We start from the raw sequence: 17,707 nt of genomic DNA, 5'->3' as shown, positions 1-17,707 counted from the left end.
AGTAAAATGATCCTGGAAATATGAAAAAATACCCATACAAATATTTCTGTGGACTGGAACCTGATTTTATTATCTGTGACTTGGGCAAGTCATTTAATAGATGTGAGGCTGTTTTCACCCTGGCAAAATGAAAATAAATAATATTTGTTCTGTGGGGAATCATAAAACTTCAAACAAGTTATCTATCTATCTATCTATGTATCATCTGTCTATCTTTATGTTTTATAAGGTGATATGTATTATACACACAGGTATGTTATTTGTTGTTGATAACCTCATTCATCCATTTATCCATCCACCCATCCATCCATCTATTCATTCATTCATAAAGCATTTATTGAATGCCTGCCCACTTCTTGTCAAGTACTATGTGAATAGTGGAGGTATAAGATTAGAATACAGTGTGATAGAGGCTCTGAGAAGGGCAAGTACAGGGTGCTCAAAATGGGCACCTAATCAAGTTGGGTGTGTTTTCTGTGGCGAGGAGGGGGAGGAGAAAGCAGGGAAAATTCCCCAAGGAGTTAATATAAAAGTTGAGACTTGCGGGACATTGTTGACCAGGCTGGTGGGAGTGGAGATAGAGCGTGGGGAGGGAACACAGGACACAACATGGGCCAAGGATGGGCCCAAGCTGAGAGGCATAAGGAAGCTGAATTATTTGTAGTCAGTGTGGTCGATGCATTTGGACTTCTCAGAGCCACATTTCACACAGCGAGTGTAGGGGTAGTGTAGACGGCTCCAATTATGGCATGGTGCAAACAGCTGTAGTTTGCAAACTTTCAACCTATGCTTAGAAAAGGATCCTTTCTTAAGCAGCTTTTCTTCCTCCAAATTGGGGGAATTGGGGGAGAGATCCCTGGAGCAAGTCCTGGCTTCTTTTGAATCCCTCTGATAATTACTTTTCGTCAGAGGTTACGTATATGGTCGTGAGCCCAGGATGTCCTAAACTCCACATCGGCCTGTGGCTTCATTCCTCACCTTGCACCTCTTTCTCCACTTTCCTTCTTCCAGCCAAGAGGGCATGGAGGCTGGAGACGGAGGCTGGAGACTGAAGCCATGTTTGGGGGTATACTTTCCTCTTCGAGGCTGGCTGACTTTAATCCAACTGCTCCTGGGTTAAGATTCTGGGAGGTGCTTCTCTTTCTTACCTTTCTCTCTCCTCTCAGCCTCCCACTGCCCCCTCCTGATCCTACGCTGGGCCCAACCTGTTCCAGGAGTCTCAAAGACATGCCCTGCTTCTCCGGAGCTCATGCAGAGGCTGCTGAAGCCAGAAATCTCACAGATTCCTTTTGCTCCAGCCTCTGGTTTTTTTAAGAGCAATTGCCTGGGAGGAACTCTGAGGGAGGCTTTCTGCTAAAGAAGGGAAGTGCTTTCAGTTTTGGCGTTTTCATCTGGAGTTCAGCAGGGCCTCCCGCAGCCTTTCCAAACAGACCAGGCACATGCAGAGTGGGGAGATGGCGTGACCCAGAACACTGCTAATTTTCCTTATCCGAATGATTTATGTGACTCAGAACTCATTGGCTGATGCAAAGCCAGGGAGCTGGGAGCTCCTTTCGAACTGGTGGAAAGACTTTCTATGCATGGGAATTGACTTTCCTGGGCACCAAGTGCTCGCCTCTGGGGCCCTATTTTGTTTTCATAGCTGCCTTCTTGTGGAGGGGAGAATGTATTAATATCATGATTACTTGCTCCCTGCCAGCAAGCACTGCCTGGCAGGTTGTAGACCCCTGGATGATTTGGTAGAAAAGGGAAAATGTGGTCAAAGAAGCTCAGGGCCTGGGTGCTCTCATTATCCTCTTTCAGGATTTAGTCCAGTATACCACGGTGCATTTAATGCATCTGTATTTTTTTTTTTTTTTTTTTTTTTGAGATGGAGTCTTGCTCTGTCACCCAGGCTGGAGTGCAGTGGCGCGATCTTGGCTCACCGCAATCTCCACCTCCTGGGTTCAAGCAATTCTCTACCTCAGCCTCCCAGGTAGCTGGGATTACAGGTGCCCACCACCACACCCGGCTAATTTTTTTTTTTTTTTTTTTTTTTTGTATTTTTAGTGGAGACGGGGTTTCACCATCTTGGCCAGGCTTTTCTTGAACTCCTGACCTCATGATCTACCCACCTTGGCCTCCCAAAGTATTGGGATTACAGGAGTGAGCCATCACGCCGTGCCCACATCTATATTTTTAAGCAAAAACGATTTCCCCTTTCAGTTGGAGAATTTTCATTCTTAATCGTTACTGCCTATCTTTCTCAAAAATTCCTGTGTCAATTTTGGAAAACACTAATTCTTTCAATAATGGGGACATCCTTATATTTAACAGTTGCTTGGCCTTTAATTACCAATGGAAGGGGGAAAATTATAGAATTTAAAAAAATGGTTGTGTTGGAAGAAGATCTTTTAAGCAGTCAAAGCAAGTGGTAGCATGTGGCAAAGGGGTGGCACTGATGGGAGAAGCATTTATTTATTTACTGATTTTTGCCATTTTAAAATGAATTTACTAATTTGGGTTAGTAGATGACTCATAAAATAGCCCTGTATGTGTTGTATAAAATAGAAGTGAGATAATGTCCCTTTTCTATTTAAAAGCCTGCGATGATGAAAGTAGCCCTAGTCACAACAGCTAAAAGTGAAAACAACCCAAATGACCGTTAAATGGTGAATGAATAAACAGATTATGACATATGCATTCAACAGAATATTGCTCAGCCATCAAAAGAAATAAAGTACAAATGCATATTTGAATGAACCTCCAAAATATGATGCTAAGTGAAAGCAGTCACAAAAGTCACATATTATATGATTCCATTTATATGAAGTGTCCAGAAGAGACAAATCCATAGAGACAGAAAGCAGACTGTGGTTGGCAGGGGCCATGGGGAGGGGATGATGGGGAATCACTACCAATGGGTATGGGAATATCCCTTTCAGGTGATGAAAATGTTCTGGAACTAAATAGAGGTGTCGGCTGCACAACACTGTGACTACACTAAAAATGCCACTGAATTGTTCACTTTAAAATGGTTAATTTTATGATGTGTGAATTTCACCTCAGTAAAAAATAATAATAATTAAGTAAGATCTGCAATGGTTCCCTATTTCTCCAAGAATATAAGCCAAATCCTTACAGAGGCCTGCCAAGTCCTACAGGTGATGGCCCTGTTACCTCCTGGCCTCGTCCTCTCCTCCTCCCACAACTGTCTCACTGAGTACCATGTCCTCCATCAGTTCCTCCTAATGCCAGGCATGCTCCCACTCCCAAACCCCCTTTGCACTGGCTATCCTGTCTGCCTGAAAGACACTTTCTCCAGTGCCCACATGGCTCCTTTAGTCTTTTATGGCAATGCCCAAGGAGGCCTGTCCTCATCACTCTATTTCCAATCACACCAGTCCCCAAGTATCATTCCCTTTATTCTGCTCTACTTGACTTATTTCCTTCTAACAAACTATGGCTTTTTACTTATTTATTCTGTTTATTCTCTTTCTCCTTCTCCTCCCTCTAACCATTGGAATGTAGCTCCACCACCAAAAAAAGAATTTTAATATGTTTCTGCATTCTAGGCTCAATTTGTATTGATTTTTAAAAAATGTCTACAAAATCAAATAACAAAGAATTACATATTCAAACAGATTCAATTAAGTGGATTCTGAAAGAAATATCTGTAGAAAATGAAGTCTCAAATCCCATAGTAAAGCATCTTCATGGCTTTTTTATTCTCTGCCAATGTTTATATTTCATGGAGGCATAAAATCATTCAGGCTGAAGTTAAAACATCTTTCTTTTATCACAAGTAGCTTGAGTTTTGAACCCGGAGGAGGCACTCTGGGTCGAAAGTTATTCATTATAGAAAATGGTTGAACTATAAAATGTCTTCTACTGGGAGAAGGTCGGCTTCTTTGGGTTGCTACAACTTTATTGAGGGTGGGGCAGGGAAGAATATAAAAATCTCTTTCTGCTGCTGCATTTGTTTATCAAATTTGTGCAAGGCCTTGTTGATCACGGGAAGCATAAAGAACACAGACACTATATTCATGTGTAAAGTGAGACAACGGAATCTATCACAAGGGGAGTGAAAGTCTTAAAAAAAAAAGGGGGGGGGGAACAGAGAGAAAAGAAAGGGCAAGAATTTAGAAATAGATAGCCGCCTGAAATATTTTTGTACACGAACAGGAAGCTGCTTTCAGAAAGCCAGGCCACAGACTCTTGCACACAGACGTTGCACAAGGAGCTCTAGGATTAGAAAATAGCATCATGAGCTGAAAGTGATTACATTTTGCAGATGGGTGTCTCTATTAATTTGGATCTATACTGTGGCTAGAGATCCTGCTGTCTGACGGAAAAGCAAAGAATGCAAAAGCCAAAAAAAAAAAAAATGCTGTAACCCTTCTCTTAATATTGGCATTAAAGCTGCAAATGTGCCTCTGTTTATCCGAAGCATAAGGAAGTTGTATATCATAGTAGCAGAATGTATCCGCTATCTAAGATTGAGTGCAGAATTCTGATGAGAGAGCTCTTGAGCACAGAGTTTCAGCTTTGGACAAGGAAGAATTTCTCTGTGTCACTTTGCTTAGGGAAATGTTTCCCGAATAATACACATTTCATTTTTCTGGCATGGACTTGGACTCATGTGGATTCCATCTGAGGAAAGAAAAGCTCAAGAAGCAGAGGGGTGGTGGGATTTTTTTTTTGTCTGCTGCAATTTCACAGAATGCAAAACTAGCGTGACCCACTAATGGTGACTGTTGTGCTGTAGAATGTCCTGTTCATAGCCACAGGGGAAACCGCTGCGATTCTGAGGCAGAACTGGCTAGTTCAGGAACCAGCAAAGACACTAGAGTTAAAACCCACATGCCTACCCTTGTCTTGTAACAAATAGCAAAATTTTGCCTGATGTTGGAAGAAAAATTCCTTTTCTTAATCTGGTGTAAAGCAAGTGCATGTGAATGTTTCCCTTGATTAACTTAAGCTCCCTCAAATGATAGGTGCATTTGTGTTTTTGCGAAGAGTTGGAAGGTGGATTGGTGGTGAGGTGAGACAGGCATCCTTGTCGTTTAGGATTTTTCACGTGTCCTTGGGGCGTAAACCAAGCTAAAGATATCTAAAAAAGCCAATTCCTCTTAGAGCTCTCATGATGTAGTGTGAAACTTGCCTAGGAGACTCCAGTGGTTCTGAATCGGAACACAAATTGGCGGGGGGTACATTTTTGGTTATCATGATTGGAGGCGGGAAAGGGGCAGTGGAAAGGCTGCTCTTGTCATGGAGTGGGTAGATGCCAGGGTGGCTGCTAACCGTGCCACTATGCACAGGACAACTCCCCTAATACAGAGTTGTCCAACCAAAAATGTCACTAGTGCCGAGGCTGAGAAATCCTCACCCTAACACACGCCCTAAACAATAAACCCATTTGGAACATTCCCCAGTTGGTGAAATTAACCAGAACGATAGTCTGATAAAACAAAAAACAAGCAACCTAGTAAGTAATGTTTCCTCCTTCCTCTTTCCCATTTCACAGAAAATCGTTGAATAAATGCAAGCAGGATATTTTTAAGAAAACAATTCTGTAAGCAATCTCCTTAAATATGTTTCACTTCAATTTCTGCCATTCTCTAGAGGCTATTATATGCCCAGTACAATTATTGAAATCACTGTAACAGTAAAAATTTATAGCCATATTAGTGTCTTTTGGCTAAGTTGAAACGGCAGATGAGGGTAAAACACAAAAATCCTTTAAAAAAACATAGCTTATTTGATCGCTGCATCAGTTTGAGAAAAAAGGCTAGAATTTATGTTAAAACTGTCTTTAGGGCCCGGCATGGTGGCTCACGCCTGTAATCCCAGACTTTGGGAGGCCAAGGCGGGTGGATGACTTGAGATCAGGAGTTCCAGACCAGCCTGGACAACATGGTGAAACCCAGTCTCTACTAAAAATACAAAAAATATTAGCCAGGCATGGTGGCGGACACCTGTAGTCCCAGCTACTTGGGAGGCTGAGGTGGGAGAATTGCTTGAATCCTAGAGGTGGAGGTTGCAGTGGGCCGAGATCACCCCATTGCTCTCCAGCCCTGACAACAGAGTGAGACTGATATGGCTCTGATGAGTGGAGAAACACCAGGGTTCTTGGTCCTCATGCTGGTTTAGATAAAACAACATGGACACACATGGAGTGGTTTTAAGGAGCACAGAGTTTAATAGGCAAGAAAGAAGGGAGAAGAAAGAAGGAAGAAGTTCCCCTGTACAGAGACAGAGGGAGGGGATCTCCAAATCCAAGAGAGGAGGCCCCATGTGCCAAGGATACCAGCCAGTTTTATGAGGCTGGAGGAGGCAGTGTCTGATTTGCACAGGGCTCAGGGGATTGGTTTGACCAGGCATATCATTCATGTAGCCTGCGAAAAAATTGCCCCCTCACCCTAGCTTTTAATATGCAATTGCAGGGCGCCATGACATTCTACACACATGGGGATATGTGGGGGTGGCCATGTTGCCAGGCACATGTCGGGGGTAAGGGCAAGAGGACAACGGTGGGAATCGCCATGTTGGGTGGACCCAGTTTCTAATGGCCTGCATTTGCATATCAAAGGTTGCCGGCCTGGGTCTAAGAGCCAGGGCTTTTCTGCTAGACAAGAAACATTTCTGGAGCTGCTTTAAAAAGAAATGGAAACTTTCCAAGGACCCCTTTTCCTCTCTATCTGCCTAAAATAAGTTTTTAATAACTCCTACCTCAAGACTTTGTCTCAAAAAAAAATAAAACAAAAAACAAACAGAAAAACCTGGACGCAGTTTAGGTCTTTAGATGCAGGACAATAAGTGACTTACATAAAAATTCAAGCCCAAGAAAGCAATGCCTGTTTCAGTACTCCTGAGCTTGTATCTCTTTTAATTTATTGGCCAGAAAGGAAACAGCTTCAGTTACTCTTCCTAGTTGGGAAACTTAACATGAAAACCTAATATGAAGCCCAAGATCCTTAGAGAATGTTAATACAGAAAGTCCTGCCCATGGCTTGAAAATTTTTGTGCTAATAGCATTAATTGGGGTAATCAGGAGGTTTGGGATTTTAGGACAATTGGTGTCTCACCACTTATCTGTGTGGCCTTGGCCTTCAGTTTCCTTACCCGCAAAACAAAGGCTATGACTTTCAAAGTCACTTTCAACTAAAGAAACAATGGTTCAAAAATAATCAAATACAGGCTGACCTTGAGATTTCTACCAAGCCATCAAATGTCTCTAGTAATTTTTACCGGTTTGGAAGTAAAGTGATAGCTCATGAAACCGTGAATGTGTTCTTTAACCAATAGAGAAAAGAATATTTATTAGTATCTGCTTTAGAAGGATTGCAAATAGTTAAGACCGACCCTCTTTCCTTCATCAGAATAAATGAATCCAGGTCCTCTGTGATAGAGAATTGATTTTTTCTCCCACATACAAATCTATCTATTTTTCTGGGATATTTGGAGTTGAGTATTTAGATCCTTTTAGGCCATTCTATGTCAATTTAGCCTTGCAGAACCCCCTGAGACAGTGGTACTTCTATCTTAATATTAGTGCGAATGTTAATTTTTTTTTTTCCTTGAGATGGAGTTTCACTCTTGTTGCCCAGGCTGGAGTGCAATGGCGCAATCTCAGCTCACCGCAACCTCCACCTCCTAGGTTCAAGCGATTCTCCTGCCTCAGGCTCCCGAGTAGCTGGAATTACAGGCATGTACCACCACACTTGGCTAATTTTGTATTTTTAGTAGAGATGGGGTTTCTCCATGTTGGTCAGGCTGGTCTTGAACTCCCGACCTCATGTGATCCACCCACCTCAGCCTCCCAAGAATGTTAATGTTAATTTAGAATTTTCCAGGCATATCTGTGTGCAACAGAAATTACCTGGCAGCATGGTATATCAGCATCTAGTGTACTCTCTCTGAGAGGCTCTTGAAAGCTGAAAACAGGAGAAAACACAGGGCAGGAGCACAGAACATGGGCAAACAGCATGACTACATGTTTCCTCCTTTACAGGAAGTCTCTTGCTGGAAGCCGTGCCACAGAGCACACAGGCAGTTTGCGGAGAAGGATGCAACCCACACTATGTCCGAAACGGGCTCTGGGGAACACAGGGTTTGATTGTTTCTCAGGTTGTTTTACTGCCCTGACCACACCCTCCCACCCAGAAAAGTTATTCCTTCTGCAGCTGTGTGCGATTTTTTCGGGAAGGGTTTTAGTCTTTGTTTTTCTCAAGACTTTGTCTTGCCTTTTCTCCTCTTCTTGGGCTTGAGTTTAGATGGGCCATAACAGGAAAGAGCAATGAATCCCAAACCCAGTTTATTTTTTCATTCATTTGTTGATTTATTTTTATCTCAGCAATAGTTTAGTGAGAAAGAAGGTTAATATGATGACAAAAATACGGGTCTGGAAGACCCTTGGTGAGTTTTAAGAAGACAGGCCACCATGGCAGCTGTAGCTACATAAGCATTTGCTGTATAAGTCAGTTACTAAAAATTGTGTGTTGTCTACTTAGAAATGTTTCTTGGGTTGTTTATTAACTTTGAGAATGAGGAATAGAGGAAATGGAAGACAAGTAAGAGAAACCATCCTCCATTTGAGATCTTGTGACCCAGCTCTGTTTCCTTTGCTCTCTGTCTGAAGTTAAAAAAAACAACAAAAACAAAAAACAAAACAAAACAAAAACTTAAAAACCCTCAATGGAGAAATATATAAATATTTACCAAGGCTTCCCTTCTATCTACAATACCTTTGTGCAAGATACATCATCTTAAAATCTTGCAATTTGATTGCAGTTGAAATTAATGGTGCAAGAGGTTTTCTTTTCTGTTTGCTTTTTTCTTCATAACGGAAGTGTAATCTCCTTGCAAAGCTTGTGAGCATGCATCCTAAATTGTGAACTTCATCTGCCGTGGAAGGGAAAACCTTGACCCAATACCATTGGAATCTAAAAGTGTGGTCCCTAGGATGCTGAGCATACTAGATGAGATTTAAGGCCCCTTTCAAACTCTGCATTAATGCTTGTTCAGTAGTGATAAATAACATCGATTGGTATTGAGACCAGATTAATAACAGAAGGCAGCTAAAAGGTATTCCCTCTTAGCCTAATTTCCCAAAGGGCATCACTCAGCTACCTTAGCGGGGCGAGGCTCTTCCTTCTCTAAGTGGTGTCTTTAGAAGCTTGAGGGATTATTGCTCAGGGGAAAATGGCTCAATCTGAGGGATTCTTTTTTTTTTTTGAGACGGAGTTTTGCTCTTGTTGCTCAGGCTGGAGTGCAGTGGTGCAATTTCGGCTCACCGCAACCTTTGCCTCCCAGGTTCAAGCAATTCTCCTGTCTCAGTCTCCCGAGTAGCTGGGATTACAGGTGTGCAACAACACACCCAGCTACTTTTGTATTTTTAGTAGAGATGAGGTTTCTCCATGTTGGTTAGGCTGGTCTCGAACTCCCGACCTCAGGTGATCTGCCCTCCTCAGCCTCCCAAAGTGTTGGGAGGGATTCTTAAGAGCAGCTGAGAAAGGGCCCTGCACTTCAGCTGGTTCCAGTTTGTCATTCTTTGGTATCTTCAGACATTGCAATAAGAAAAAATAAATACAGCATGAGAAATCAAATGGATTTTGTCAAAGTGTAAAAGGGACTGCGTCTGAGTAACACTGGAGTTGGACAGAAGCCATAAAGGATGTTTTGTGTGAATGTTTCCGGCTGCAAAATCTACCTGACTGTTGCGCTGAAACCACAACTATCTATCACATGCTTGTGAGAAACCCCCAGGAGCTTCCTGTTTCGTGTGAGTCGTGAGAAGATTGCACAGCACAGTACAGCTTTCATTGTCTTTGAGCTAATCTCAAGCTAGGAGAAAGAAGGAGAATTCATATTTTGTATGTTCAGGTATTTGTGAAGTCTTTACGCCCATAAATCGATTATGTATAAATTAGTATGCAGATTCACTACCATGGAGAGGATACTGTGTACATCTGAGGATACTGTGTACATATGGTTGAGCCGTTCCACCTAGGCCTTGGGGAGGAGTTGGGGCATCTCCAGGGCTAAAGTAATGTGGTTTGGTATGGGGACTTCCAAGGAAGCATCAATATGTGATAGAACATGGCTGACCAATGGCGAGATGATGCCCCACAATGGAGCAGATGGGATTGGCGTGGGTGGGGTAGTTTGTGAGACCAGAAGACTTGCAATCTCTCCTGCTGAGACCAATACCAACCAAAGAATAATTAGAGAGCATGGAGGACAACATGAGCTCATGTGAATTTCACATCATACCTCACAAGTTAACTCTATGTATCACCTAAGGAATGGCTGAAGCTTCTTTTGTTGTAAATGACAATAGACACATATCCAGTGCCATTAAGACAGCATCTGGTCACCCAGTGGCCAATAATGTCAAAGTTCTGATCACAAGGTGAGCAGTTTCCTGAAGATAGAAGAGCACGATGGCCACAGACATGGGTCCCAACATAGCCACTCTCTGGAGCCACCAGACACCCTCCTCACACTCCACAGAGTTTGCTTAAATGTTCTCTGAGCTGGATGCATTTGTAAAGGTTTTTCTCTTCCTCTTTGTTAACCCAAGAAAACAGAAGGACGTCTCAGCTAGACACCAGCTGCTGCCACCTCATCTCTTCTCTGACTCTGCTATGGCAGCTGGGGTTTCCTATGTTCTCTCAGTAGGTTAGGAGAATAGGGGTGGCACATTGTCCCTTAATTAGACAGCAAGAGCAGCCATCTCCTGCTCAACTTGCCTGGGCAAGCTTTTTATTCATCATACCTGAGAGTAACAGTAGTAGCTTTTTGTATGGCATATGTTATATGTAATCATGATGACCTTTTTATAAGCAGAAGAGTGGACAAAATACAGGAGGAACTTAGAACTGACATTCTCGCTTCTATCATGTGGACTAGACTATCAGCATGTTGCTGTGTCCCCATTTCATGTTATTAATTATTTAATTAGGGATCAGGCTGGGCGTGGTGGCTCACATCTGTAATCCCAACATTTTGAGAGACCAAGGCAGGAGGATCACTTGAGCGCAGGAGTTCAAGACAGCCAGGGCAACATAGCTAGATGCCAGTGTTTCCATAAAAAATAAAAAATAAATTAGGCATGGTGGTATGTGCTTGTGGTCCCAGTTACTTGGGAGGCTGAGATGGGCGGATTGCTTGAGCCTGGGAGGTCAAGGTTGTAGTGAGCTGTGATCGTACCACTATACTCCAGCCTGGGCAACAGAGCAAGACTCCTTCTCAAAACACACAAAAAAGAATCAGCAAGCTTAGATGAAATATTATTTTCATAAGTGAATTTTTCATAAAACAATATTTTTTCATAAAATAATATTTAATTTTCAAAAACAATATTTAACAACTGTAAAAAATTTGAACAATATAGGAAAGCACAATGATAAAAAACAAACCCCGCAAAACCCTTATGGACTTTATTCTCAGCCAAAATTGCTGTTAATATTTTGATGTATTCCCCTCCAGTATTTTTTTCCTCTGCTTCTACATATGTTGGTAAACACATGTCCCTCTTTTTACAAACCTAGGTCATTCTGGATATTCAATTGCGTATCCTATCTTTTTTCATGTTATATAGCATTTTAGCCTCATTTCCCCATTCTCTTATAACATGATTATTAATGGCTATGCTCATTTTAAGAATATGCCATATTTTTTTTTCTAATTGTTGTTGAGGGATATTTAAGAGGTGTAGAATTTTTCTCCATGGTAAACAACATCACAATGAATATATCTGTCCATAGATTTTTAGACTGTATCTCTGAATACTGACCAAACATGTGATCCTTGAATTAAATTTTTCAACATCAACAGATCTAAATATTTTTATGGTTGTTGATACATATTGTCAGCCTGACCTTGAAAATGACTACACCAATTTATACTCACATCAGGTCTTTAAAATTTTTATTATCAGATGATCCTTGGTACCAAGGACCAATAGTTACAGTGCAGTGTCTTAAGTGACAATGAAGAGCATAGACCAGCTTCATATATGGAATTTAAAGATCCAAGAGAACAGCTGATCAGATGTGGAACTAAGGGTGCTTCCCAGGGTTGTTCTAGAAGGAAATGGCCATTTTGGCAGAGCCACTGACCTTTTTAACAAAGATACCAGAATGAGTTGAATGCTCATTCTGCTTGAGCATGAAAAAAACATATACTTCATCCAGAATTTCCCTTCTATCCCCCAGACCCACACTTCTCTATTCAAGTCAGGGTTTGTGACAGGGTAGCCTAACAGGGTTTGAGGTTTCCATAAGGAGAGGGCTCATATGCATGAGTTTAGTTCTTGCAAAAAGGAAAGCATAGAAGTTGATCTTTGAGGTCATTTTGTGCACAACGTGCAGTAGGCAACGAGAGGTGAACCACCCTTGGTTCTTTTCTGCTTCTGGTCAGAGCTGACTCCGTCATTGTCTGTTTTTCCACTGATGATAATAATATCCATTGGCTTCCAAAGGGTAGTTGGGGTTGAATTCCTGTTTATCAAAGGGTTGGAAGAGAGGCCCTCTGATAGCCTGTGCAAATGATTGATAGAAAAGTACAGCTGTGGCCTTGGAAGCCCACATTGTCTCTCTCAGATGGCTATCGAATGAGGCCTTGGGTTGCCTCTAATGTAACGAAGCTAGAGTTAATAGTCTTCATCCTTACAGAGCTCCTGGGCTGATTGTGCAAGAGATTCATGATCTGATCACAAGAGCAAAAAGAACGCCTGTGTTGCAGATAACAAAGAATTACACAAGGCCTGAAACAAACTCCAATGTTTTAAAACACTTGGCCGAAATTTAAGTTGCAAAGCATTTTATCTCAGGCCATCTCTTAGAGGGGCCAGCTGAAGCTACCCGTACACATCGTTTTACAAGCACTGGGCTTTCAATGGGTCTTTTAAAACCAGCTGAACTGTGGTTTGCTTTTCAGTATGTAAGCTGGTCAGCTTACAGCAGTACAAATTGGCAGCGTGGCAAGAAAGAAAACTGAAATTCAATCCAACACTGGGATTGGAAGCTCTTGAGACTCAAATGTCACCGACACCAGGGTGCGGCTTCTCCTCTAATTATCCTGTCAAACGAGGGTTGAAAATGTCAGCACAGACTTCAGGCTCGGCTCCTCCAGCAACCAATGAGAGTGGGCTTGGGTCTGGTTTAAATGATGAAGAGCAAATTTGAAAAACCCTTCAGTTGATTTCAAGACTTCCTGGGACGGCGATGTTTAAACCACAATGTTCTTCTTTTGGGGCAAAGTTAAGAGCCAATCACAGTTAAGGTTTCTCTGCATGTTCTGCCCATATTTGGCTGTAATCTTGCTTCATCCAACTAAATTTATAATATATGTGCGTGAAAAGCAAGCCTTTGGGATTTGTCTCTCTCTTTCCTTGTTATAAAGGAAGCCTTATCTTTATGCGTTTGGGGTTACCTGTGAACTTACAGTCTAGCTTCAAAGCAAAGAAAGGAGCCAGTGTAGAAAACTTCATTTTTACTTTTATTTTTTTAAAGCTTTAATTGTAGCTTCTGGCTTTATACCATTTACAGGAAAGTACATAGAAAACCAAGTCTAGTTTTGGCCTGTGCAGTACTGACCAGGAGAGGCTTATGAGATTACGGGAATATTGAAGAACACAGAATGTCACATGGATGATTGTATTTTATCTGTAATGTATGTGTAGGAGAGATCCATTTCTCAGAGATGCCAAGAACTAAATGCACCCTTTAAAGTATTTTCTTAGGGGTTGCTTGAGGAGGATGATCAAGTCTTACAGAGAGATAAGACACAAATATGATAAAACTTATTCTCATTTTAAGTGACTGTTTATTGACCACTTGATATGTATCATCCATTTCATTCTCACCATAATCCTATGAAGGAGATTCAATTCTATCCACATTTTGCAGTGATGAAACTGAGGCAGATCATGTAACTTGCCCCAGGTGCCCGAGCTTATAAGGAGTGGAACTAAGAATCCACTCTGAACAGTCAGCTGCCAAAGCCCCTCACTCTTAGCCTCTTTGCTGTACTCCACTGAGATGTTTTCTTAGGTTTACTACCAAGAACAGAGGCTGTAAGTAGTATAAAATGCCCCCGGGGACCCCAGAGTCCAAGACACCAACTTTCACTGCCTCTCAGGACCCTAAGGAAAGGAAACTGAGAGGTCGTTCAGCTTGTCTCAGGTCCAGAACTGTCTGGTCAGAGGGGATCCTGGGATCCACCAGTTGAGCCCTTCATTCAGGGCCCCAGTTATTCCTAGTCTTGGGAAACCCAGCTCTAGAAGCCCCTCCTGAGCAAGACTGAGGACAAAGGGGCTAGACTAGAGACCCAGCAACATGGCCCTCCCATGTTCTCAAAACTCAAGAGACCTAGGAAAGAGAAGGGTGGCAAGGCAGCCCAGCACCTGCCCCCCCCCCACCCCCACCCCCACTGCCAGGGGCCAGAGAGGCCCCACTTCACTCTGTAGAGCAGTGGGATTCATCTGGGGGCCATTTGGCCCTCCAGGAGGTGTTTGGCAATGTGTGGAGACATTTTAGGTTGCCACAGCTGGGTTGCGGAGGCGAGGGTGCTACTGGCATCTAGCGGGTAGAGGCCAGGGATGCTGTTAAATATCCTACAACGCACAGCACAGCTCCTTGCCACAAAGTGCTGCGGTGAGAAACCCTGCCCTCAAGTCTTGGTTGGGCACATTCCACCCACAGCTCTGAGGAAGCTCCATCTGGGGCTTCTTCAAAGAGTCATTCTGCAACCAGGAAGCTGGCAACCCATACAACTATGCAGAAGATGAAAGAGAGAAGGCGGGACTATGAGCATGGGTTTTAATTACTGCATGTTTCTTTCTGACAGAGAGAGGTCAGTGTTTGCCTCAATTTGCAGGCATCAGGACCAAGGTGGGCGGTGGACAGTGGCGGGGCGGTGGGGGCGGCACTGGCTCTGTGTAGCAGGCTGAATAATGGCTTCTAAAGATAGCAGATCCTGATCCCGGTAGCCTTCTATGAAAAAAGGTGGTCTTGGCCGGGCGCGGTGGCTCAAGCCTGTAATCCCAGCACTTTGGGAGGCCGAGACGGGCGGATCACGAGGTCAGGAGATCGAGACCATCCTGGTCTACACGGTGAAACCCCGTCTCTACTAAAAATACAAAAACTAGCCGGGCGAGGTGGCGGGCGCCTGTAGTCCCAGCTACTCCGGAGGCTGAGGCAGGAGAATGGCCTAAACCCGGGAGGCGGAGCTTGCAGTGAGCTGAGATCCGGCCACTGCACTCCAGCCCGGGCGACAGAGCAAGACTCCGTCTCAAAAAAAAAAAAAAAAAAAAAAAAAGAAAAAAGGTGGTCTTTGCAGATGTGATTAAGTGAAGAATCTTGAGATGGGGAGATTATCCTATATCATCTGAGTGGGTCCTAAATGTAATCACACGTATTCTTGAGAGAAGGAGGCAGAGGGAGATCTACATGCACGTGGAAAAGGCGATGTAACAACAGCAGAAATTGGGGTGATGAGGCCATAAGCCAAGGAATATGGATGGCCACTAGAAGCTGGAAAAGGGAAGGATCAGATGTTCCCCTAGAGCTTCCTGGGGGAACATGGCCCTGCCCACACCTTTATTTGGGCCTAGCGAGACCGATTTCAAAATTCTGGCCTCCAGAACTGTGAGAGAATAAACTGTTGTCTTAAGCCACCACGTCGGTGGTCATTTGTTACTGCAACCATAGGAGACTAATCTACCCTGATACTCCTGGTGCACCCAGATGGATCTTCTGAGGCTGAGGGGCAAACTTTTCCATGCAGGCAAAGCCAGAAAAAGGGGAATGGAAATTTCCTTTGTACTTTCCGTGATACACTTACCTTTCCCATCCCACCCTTTAAATACCCTTTCCTGTGAAAACATGGCACCTGCCCCCTCATTGGCCTCTATCAGTCAACAATTTCAACTGAATGTCGGGCAAAGCATATGACATCACCAGTGCTTGGTTCAAACCTGTTTGAGTCACCTGTCACTTTCTACCTTGAATTTTTGTCACCAATGTACATGCAGTAACTTCTGTACTAAACTATGACTCAAACATTCACAATCACACTCAAACACAGTCTAGTGTTTGTCACAGCCTAGTATAGAAGGTACTGCATGTACATCAGAACAGGGGAGCAGGAGCCTGATCTGATTTATTATGAAGTCTCCTAAGGCCTCCAGCGCACAGTATCAGGCACACAGGAAACAATCAATGATTAATGTGTGCTTCCTCCATCCTGACTATGAGAAATATTACTTAGGTCTCTTTATTGACGGGTGGCCAAAAAGCACAAAGCCGAATCTGATGCTTATTAACAGTAATCCCATGCATGCTGTAAGCCCTGCAACAACTATCATTATCTGTGTTTTGTTTTTCAATGGAGGTATAATTTACATACAGTAACATGCACACATCTTAAGTGTATAGCTTAATGAATTTTTACCTAAATATACCTCCTGGAAACCACTGACCACACAAACATCTATCTCTTTCCATCACTCCAGAAAGCTTCCTTGTTCCCTTTTCCCAGTCAATTAACCCCCATGCCCCTCACACTCCAGTGAATCACTATTCTGCTTCTACTCCCATAAACTAGGTTTGCTTGTTTGTGAACTTCATATAAACAAAATTGTGCAGAAGGTACTCTTGCATCTGGCTTCTTTCTCTTAACATATTGTTTTTGAGATTTATCCAGGTGATTGTGAGTATCAGTTTATTCTTTCTTTTTTTAATTTGCTGTGTATTATTCTATTGTAAGAATATGCCATAATTTGTTTATCCTTTCTTCTATTGATGGACATTTGGATCATTTCCAGATTAGGCATATTGTGAATAAAGCTGCTATGAATACTGGTGTATTTTATAGACCTGCACTTTCACTCCTCCTGGCTATGTACTTTTGGAAAATTGCTGGGCCGTAGAGAAGGCATCTGTTTAACTTAATAGAAGTTAGTATCACTATTTTTGATTTGGATATGAGAAAAAAAAGGTTTTCTTAAAGAAAGAAATGAAGCAGTTACAATGTTTCTTCACTTATTTTCCCAAATCCATTCATTGTATTAATTTTGTAAAGAGTAGAGTATCTCTTTCCTGTGCCACAGGCATGGTTAATTGAATCAGCAGGACAGAAAGTTAGAGGGTCACGAGGTACGAAGAATCCAGCAAACTCACATCTGCATAAATACACTCTCACATCATTTTATATGCATTCACACCAACCTGTATCTTTAAAACTGGACTTTCCTGACATGGGGGTTGACCACAGTGCTGACACAGACAGAATTCCTATGAAAGCAAATATTTTAAGAGGAAAATTTCCCCTATAATGAAATCCTGATTGAAATGACAATTGCAGGCAGTGAAAAGCATGTGGAATATGTAGAATGAGCAAAATCAGATCTTTCTGTGGTGTCCTTTCTGAGTATCCAAGAAGTCTCATTCCCCTGCCAAATGCACAGCTCTCCTAAGGCCTGGGCACAAAGAGAACTGCCCGGTCTTCCCAGCTGCCAGCTCCCTTCCAAAATGAATTCCTGAGTCCCAGCTGCTCCCCCACTGGAGTGCCACTGAATTCTACAAAATCCTGACCAGCATTGCAAAAGCGAATAAACAGGGGCAAGTATTTTAAGACCCTATGGTGTCACAACACCGAAGGCTGGTATGCTAAAGGGAAGAACAGAAATGTCCAAGCTTGTTTCTCTACAAGGTATATT

This window comes from Piliocolobus tephrosceles, chromosome Y (genome assembly GCF_002776525.5).
Source record: "Piliocolobus tephrosceles isolate RC106 chromosome Y, ASM277652v3, whole genome shotgun sequence".
NCBI classification, from domain to species: Eukaryota; Metazoa; Chordata; class Mammalia; order Primates; family Cercopithecidae; genus Piliocolobus; species Piliocolobus tephrosceles.
Note: the sequence above shows the minus strand (reverse complement) of the source record.